The sequence below is a fragment of the Hetaerina americana genome, unplaced genomic scaffold (genome assembly GCF_022747635.1).
Source record: "Hetaerina americana unplaced genomic scaffold, ioHetAmer1.1.p SCAF_41, whole genome shotgun sequence".
Taxonomy (NCBI): Eukaryota; Metazoa; Arthropoda; class Insecta; order Odonata; family Calopterygidae; genus Hetaerina; species Hetaerina americana.
The window spans coordinates 2,620,315-2,628,937 of NW_027286997.1; positions in this window are offsets into that span (position 1 = coordinate 2,620,315).

Below are 8,623 nucleotides of genomic sequence, written 5' to 3' on the forward strand. Positions count from 1 at the left end.
TGTTTTTGTGCCAAGTAGTTTTCTATGGCTTTTTACCGGAACGAGGCGACTAGAAAAAGAGATGAATGCTTGCCAAAATTCATCGGGAGTTTTGCCATGTTTGTGGAGCTTGAAAGGAAGAGAAGGAAAGATTAAACAATGAATGATGCCGAGCCCTCAAAAATGGCCGCCCAAACGTGCATGGAGAAGAGCGGAGTGGCAGGCCCAGGCAAATGAATTGGCGCAACAAGTGAGCCAAGGCCTCCAATCGCGTCGACGATTGACGATCAGTGCTCTGCCTCATTAATTACCACGTGTTGGACGAACCACTATTTGCACGCACGATTGCCGCTCTGGCTTAATCTATGATTGTACTCGAATATCACATTCCGTAATATTTTCCATGTCTCCATGGCTCCTGAGTGATTCATATGTACCACTGCGGTTATAGAGAATTAAAAAAGGCGTGACATTAATGGGGCAGTAGCTCTAATTTCATGCACTCCCTTCCCTCATGGTCTCCCTTCATTAATTCGACTGAGGTGATTTATATTCCAAAATTGCTTCACACTTACAGGGTCCGTACAATAAGTATCGTGACTGGTTCACTATAGCCTCAACGGAGCGGTGGATGGGGGTCCGACCCGTCGGCTCGGTATAGGGGTCTCCCACCACTCAGGCGCACTGTAGTTCAGTCGCCTCTGGGCATGCGTTGAGACAGGAGGTGGTTTTTTGTGTCGTGTGATTGTTTGTGGCGTCATCGCGCCAGCATGGAGCGCACCGCCGAGCAACGCTACGCTGTGAAGTTTTGCGTTTAACTCGGGAAATCCGCGTCGGAGACCCTTGAACTCATTATGTGGATGATGCTTCACAAGCCGCACAAGAGTTTTTCAGTGGCAAAAAATGTTTAAGGATGCCCAAGAGCTCGTCGAAGACCACACCATCGTAACAGAGAATCTTGCGATGAGGAAAGTGTGCGCGAAGCTGGTGCCGAAAGTCTTGAGTGAGGAACAAAAACTGTCGGAAATTTCGCAAGATTTTCGGACCGTGTCCAGGAAGATCTATATTTTCTCGACAACGTTATTACCTCAAAGGATACCTCAAAAGGAGCTCAAAGGATATCGGTTCGACTCAATTGAGGTGGTTCAAGCGGCGATGACAAAGGCTCTCAACAGTATTCCGGAAACCGACTTCCAGCGGGATTTTGACGAGTGGCAGACGCGCCGAACGAAGTGTATCGATGCAGTAGGAATGTATTTTGAAGATTATTAAGTAATTATAACGATAACTGCAATACATTTTGATTTTTGGAACCAGTTCCGATATTTCGTTCTATATTTACTTATTTTTCCAATCATCAGCACCATTTATTTTAATCACAGAATGCCAAAATTAATGCATTTTACTGATCATTCAAATAATGTACTTTTACAAAATGTAAATATGTCACAGATCAGGTCGCAATCACGTAGTTGAAACCAGATAGAGAAAGAAAATGAAACATGCGAAGCATTGCCAAAGAACATGCCTGTCGATAACCAGAGTTGCCTGAATGGGGATGCATCGGAGTCAATTGAGGCTCTCTTCTTCAGAACGACTCGTTCGTGTTTCAGATGTCCCTTGCGAGCCCTTGGATACGTCCATTACGACTTGCGATGAAAATGATGGTGGTAAAAGTGATCTCGTGTAGAGGTCTCTCCCAAAAGTAGCACAATTAATTTTTTCACGGATTAGAGGTCGGACGGGATGCAGTTTCTCGCTGGACTCGGTTCAAGGGAAGGGATTGTCTGGAAGGGCTGGAAACTAGTGGCAGTTGGCTCCCGGCTAATTCGGATCATTCGTTTGCGAAACCTCTTCACGCTCCGTTATGAATGCTCCGCTCCGTTAGCGGTGTGTGTGTGGACGCAAAATGGCGCTACTTCGAAGACTTGCGAGTGAATTTATCAATTCTGGCAATACTTTTTTCCTAATGGACTCCGTCATACTACTTTTGGGACAGACGTTGTGCGTAGTAGGAGTAGTAGGAAAGGGGAAAAGGTTGACAAGTAGGGTGGAAGTTGGCTGGAGCGAGTTTGGTTGGAGTGGGCGAGGGGGTGGATGAGGGGGAGCGAACGGCGCGGGGGGATCGAGCATTCAAGGTCAGTCCCGCCGAAGGGCAACGGGAGGAGGCTCGAAAGGTACGAACCCTCTTTATCTCGCCGACGCATGGTTCCCCCCAGCAGTGCGGCTCGCCGTGAGCCGCACTGAAATCCCGATCAGCCACCCGCGGGTACTTTATCGGGGATGAGGGGGTGGGAAGCCATAGTTTACCAACTACAACCACGCCCTAGGTGGAGCGCGACCTCTGTCTCTTCAGACGGGAACCTTGGTCACCCGAAGATCCAGAGCAGCTGGCAGAGTCCAACCTGCACGCGATATGACTCGCTCCGCTCTCTGATCTAGCGTTGGAAGTTATGATGGCCTTTTTATCTCGGAGATGAGACATTCACTGTTCGTGGGTCCTGTCCAGTAGTCCGCATTTGCTACGATAGTTTTGCACGTACTCCTCTGGCTGGAAAATATGCTTCAACGGCAGCATTGGCTAGCTAGCGTGAACTCTCCGTTCCTCTCTATTCCCGCGAGAAAATCATCCATCCCTAATTAAGTCGATTTTTAAGTTTTTCATTGGTTTGGTAATAGTTGCGGTTCGACGTTTACATATAGATACGTATTAGCTGATAAATGAATGAGTTCGCTTGACGATTATGCAGTCGTGGAGGATGGGCAGGCGTACTTAGAGAAGCGTGTAAGCCTCAAAGCCTTGAAGGGCGATATTGCGAAAACATTCTATAGAATCAAATGAAGCTGCCGTGACGTAGCGAATGGAAGCCGCCAAAAAAAAGGGGTACACATTACCGAGGGCAGAGGCTGCGCTTCTCAATCAGGTTGGGAGTGGGGTGCGTCGGTAGAGTGGCAAGAGTCATCTAGCCGCAGGCGTGGGAACGATTACTTACACAGCTGCAGAACTGCGATGTGGGGGACAACGGAAAATCGCCAAATTACTACTCAAGAAATCTTATTTGCCCTTTTACTGATTTAAACAAAATAATTGAAAGGCTTTGTTGGACAGGGATTGCAGATTAAGTGTTCTCATGGTTACTCATGGACTTGGTATACCTAAAAGTGATGTACATCGACTCACGACTGTTAAAATGGGCATGAGAAAGGTATGTGCGAAGTTAGCGCCGCGAGTGCTCTCGGACAAAGAACAAAAGAGAACTCGCCCGCGGATCTGCCAAGAGCTTCTCGACCATGCCTCAGCAACCCTTCAGCCCTGACGTTGCCCCACCACACTTCTTCCTCTTCTTCCCCCTGCCTCAAATTCGTGCTGACAGGACGTCACCACGGTTCAGTGGGAGCGTTACAATAGGCCTTGACGAGGTTGTTTAGCGGTATTTCAGGCGCCACCTTCCAGAAGGCGTACGAGGCGTAGAAAACCCGCCGGCAGCGGTGTGGGGACGCACTAGGGCGCTCCTTCGAAGATTTTCGAGTGTATATGTATTTCAATCCTGGCAATACACTCTTTATCGACTAAGTCATACTACTTTTGCGATAGGCCTTGTATTTAAGCTGCTGCCGCTGACGCTATACTGGATTTGAAGCAATAAAACTTGTAAAGATTATGCATAACCAATTTTAAAACATTAGATTAAAGTTGATAGGAATACATTGTTCGATTTAAACGTTGAATGTCAATCTGAATTTAACATCCCTCACGGATAGGTAGTTAAAGATGAGAATCAAAGAGATAAAACTGTTGCTCCTACGGTGTTTACAATATTCAGTCTCATAGAATCACTTTATTCCATTTTGCAACAATTTGTGGAAATTCGTTTTCAAATGGAAACATTTAGAGGGTAATAAGTCCATACTATGGCAAGAGACATCCATCCAATACCTGATTCAATACCCCCAGCATTGTTAAAACGGCTATATAAAGTTCTGAAATTGAAAAAAGTTGGCAACTCGATAGATTCCCACATTTTTAACAAAATATTTGGCGATTTTCCGCACATTAAAAAATAGATTATGAATATAAGAAAGCGATGATGCTAGGAGTGAGCACTAGCACAACAGTGAAAAAAGTGGAGTGTTTAAGTTAAGATGTGAGTATGACGCAGGGTATATTGGACAATCCGGCCGGAGATTTCAAGAACGGGCGAAGGAGCACCAAGCTTGCGAGAAGAGCAGAAGGTCAACGTCACATTTTACAAAACATTTACTGAAATATAACCACGGTAGTTAGTTCAAATTTGAAATTTTACATGTAGAAAAGAAAGGACTTAGCCTAAACCTACCACTTGTCCATACCTGCGCTTATCAGGTTAAGAAACCCTTCTACTTCCCCCACACCCTCCGTTGACCTCAGAGATATGTAAAAGGTTTTTGAATTTATGTCTATGAACCCATGAAACCCACCCACTTTCCTCCGCCAATAGGAGGAACGCTCCTCATAGGGTGCTTCATGTTTCTACCCTTCCCTCCAATTATCATTGCTCAATTCCCTCCGAAATGTGAATGATCCTAAAAAATAAAAAAAAGGTTTCCATTTACGTGAGGTCACATTCTTTATGAACAGCCAATATTCCCAAAAAGAACAACCAAATATTTTTTCAAGAATAGCAACGCAAATAGCTGCGCATTTGCTTTCCATTACTTTTAAAGAAATTATATTGGCAACTAGTTAGGAGTATTTAGAAAGAACAGTGCAAAGTGCTTTGAATCCCTTCAAGCAAACTGTGCGAAAGGGACGGGAATAAGCGGTCGGTCCACTCTGCCCCGCAAGACGCCGTTCATTTCCCGCATTAGAATCGTTGGCGGAGACGACACTTGTCGGGCGTTGGACATGCCTTCGCTTCTATCTTTCACCCGATTTCCGTGTTTTCTCTCGCCCGTCGCAAGTGGGTGAGGCGTCGCAATTAACGCGTTCATTTATCGGTTGGCAATGTGACCAACTTCTCCTCATTGGCGTTCAACATTTGACTTCGGTGCAATGCCAAAGTGGAGCACGCAGGCAACACTTCCGAAGACGTCGACTGTGCTCGTGAAAATTTGGAGTTACTTTTTAAAAAAGAAATATAGCAGGCTATTGCAGAGGGAAATGTGCATTGTTTTCCCATATTTTTCAAAATGTCCTCTGCGGAGAGGTGTAATGCTGGTACGTATTGTGGTTTTTCTTGGCCCGCGAGCGTCGCACACGAGGAAATATGCACCCGGGTGCCAATTTGTTCAAAAAAGGCGGTTTAATAGTTATGAAGGCGAGTCAGTGTTGGTTAAAGGTATGAGAATGCTTTTTCAAAAATATATGCGTCTGATGCTCGACGTTTCTCCCGAGAGAGGCGTTATCGGCCCTTGGTAGTAAGGGTCATTGCCAACCAACCCTCTTTAGTAAGGACGCGTCCATTCTTCGGACGGGATCTCCGCGACCGCTACGAATTGGCAGAGCCCTTGGATCCCTCCCTTTTACCTCCAGCTGCGGCAAAAGGGAGGGGGCTCGGTTCTTCACCGTCCCTCTGCCGCCGACCCCGAGGTCAGTTCGACTTGATGTTCCCAACCGGTCCAACACCAGAGAACAAAAAAGGATCACTTCGCGAGGGACTACTCCGGAGCAACATGGTATATGGAAACACCAGAAATAGTTGGATCGTACTTGTGTATTTCCCTTCGTCCTGAAATGTCGGTGTTGATTCGGCATCGCTCACATTCGAAAGACAAATACGTCATTATTTAATTCCAGATAAGATTTAATGTAATTCAGCGCAAATGACTTCGGATTTAGGTTGCAATCCTTAATAAATATTACTGCTAAAGCCGCTGATGAATTTCATCTAATACCCACTAAGTACGACAATCGTGAGGATGGATAGATGGTTGGCTGGTCAAATTTAGGTAAACGTCTTTACAATATCATGCAAAGATAAAAATTTAGAAAGAATCTTTCTCATCACATCTACAGAAACGGATTGATTGCGTTCTGACTTTTAGGGTAGTTTAAGTACATCTGGTGCAAAATATTTGGTGCATTTAGCACCAGCTGCTATCTAATGGCATGCTTGGTAAGTGACTTGTTTATTTCCAAATTTAAAGCTCAATACCAAATTTCGACGTTAGAACGAAAATTACTTTTCCTATTTACACAACAGGAATCGATTTCAATTCAATGTGATAAGGGATGGGCCAAAAATAAGTTACAACTAATAAAACCATTGCAATAGTTTGGCGAACACTGAACAAAGATAATTCCAATTGGTACCTGAAATATTAGAATAAAGGTTCTGTAGACCTGCAAATTTTACTCCTGAACGTATAAAAGAGGGGTGTATGGGTGAACGGAATTATTATTTACGGTAAATTATTTTTTCCTGGAATATCCGATGTGGATTCCAATAATAAACATGAAAAGCACATCCATAGAGATAGCACGAGGGTGGAAAACTTTCGCCAAAGGAATACAGAGTCCTTTATGCCAAGTTTTTCGCAGGCAACGAAAATGATACTCATTTAATTAAAGGAGCACTTCTTAGGGATAAAGCCAATTCAAGCCGATGGGAAAATAAAGCTTCCATGAATGCGAATAAGTGGAAGCCAGTCTAAATAGGACTCAGCACCTCAATCCAGCGGAGCGTGAGGAAAGCCATTATGTGCGAAGGGCGCGAGAGAGACGGAGAAGCTTACCTGGAGTGAAAACATCTGGAGGGACAGATTTTTAATTGAAATCCTCCGTGACTTATCATCTCCCGCGAGCAATTTCGTCCGTCAAGTAGCCGAGGGTGGGAGAGAGAATAGGGAGCAACAATCGCTACCTCGGCCCCCTCACATCATTCCTCTCTTTATTCACGGCGGCGCGTCGACGGAGAACTTGGGCCCAGATTAAATGCATAAATACGCCACTGCTGCTCTCGCTCAAAAGAAGAATCCTTCGCTCGGCGAACTTCGGTCCAAGTTTTGGATCCGAGGCGAGGGGCGGTTCGGCGCGTGTCCCTGGGGGCGGCTGCCCCCCCCCCACCCGCCCCGAACCCCGGGGGGCAGAAATCGCCTCTCTCGAGATGGTGAAGGCGAAGGAAGGGGGGACCCCGTCACCTATCCCCCGCCCAACCCCTACCGCTGGCGTCATGAATGAGGGAGGGAACAGAATGACTGAATGAAAGGTATGAGCGAATCCGCCGGAGCAAATAAATACAAAGGAAGGCCGAACCGCAAAACGTCGCCAGCCCAAAAAGTCGAATGATCGCCTCGTCCCAGGATCGTCGGAATTCTGCGGTTTCTTGGGTTTCATTCGGGCTCGATGGCCCCTCCCCATCCGCCGCCACTTCCACTTTCCCGTTTCAATCTTTAAAACGCTTTTTAAAGGCGGTCGGTATTAATGAACAATGTGACATAAGATTCTACGAAATAATTTCTATAAATATTTACGGACATTAAATGATAGCGTGAATTATGAGCACAAAATTTGGATTGAAAGGTTCCTCACTAGGCTTTTGATTTGAAAAATAGAAAATTGTTCGAAAAGTGAAGAGTCAGGCGTGATGTTGTCGAATCGAGTCATAAGAAAAACTTCGTTGCAATTTTCCACAGTTAAAACTTTATTTCGACCATGGTTTCGATACACTCTATAATCACCAGGTGACCTGATGATGATACAGTGTATCGAAACCATGGTCGAAATAAAGTTTTAACTGTGGAAAATTGCAACGAAATTTTTATCAGAAAATTGTTTTTCACTTAATATCTGGTGCTAAATTACGAAGCATTGGTTTTCTTTAAGATAGCAAGGATTTTGCGATTTTCCAGAAAAAAAGGAAGGCTAAGGTAAATATTGAAATAGGAGGGCAAAAACGGTTGGTGGAACAGTTTAATTTTCTCGGGAATGTTTTGGACCAATGCGGTCAAAATAGTAAGGATAAGAATTACACTAGGGAATATAGCTTTCTTAGGAAGTAGAGACTTGATGACAGGGACGTTATATAAGGATGCAAAGAAACGCTCGCAGGATATGGAACGTAGTTTTGTACGACGCAGAAACATGGTCATTAAAGCAGGAGGATAGACGTAGATTGGAGTCTTTTGAAATGTGGGTGTGGAAAAGAATGGAGAAGGTGTAATGGAAAGAGAAGAAAACAAATGAGGAAGTACTTGGTATGGTGGGCGAAGAGAGGGGTTTGTTGGGAGAAATCCTATGGAGGCATGAAAAGTGGATAAGTGGGTTTTAATCGGCAGTGGGGTGTTGAAGACTGTAATAGAGGGGAGAGTGATAGGCAAATGAGGAAAGGGAAGGAACAGGAACGGATGTTGGGCGGGATGAAGGGAGGAAGAAAGTACTCGGAGATGAAGAGGGGCCTGATCCTAGGTTGCGAGATTGTGTTTTGGAATCACAATAAATATTTGTTAGGTAGTTTTGTCCATCCAAAATCTACCTTAATCGGTGAATTACCTGTTAGAAGAATTAAAAAATGGTTTGTTACTAAATTCTGCCTTTCACGTCACACGGTAGAAATCTATTAACATGCGGTGACTCTTGTCGGACGGGATGTAAAAATAAAAATAAGTGTTTCAAGGCACCGAAAATTTGAGTTCATGAAAATGGTGATGAAATATGAGAAAACAG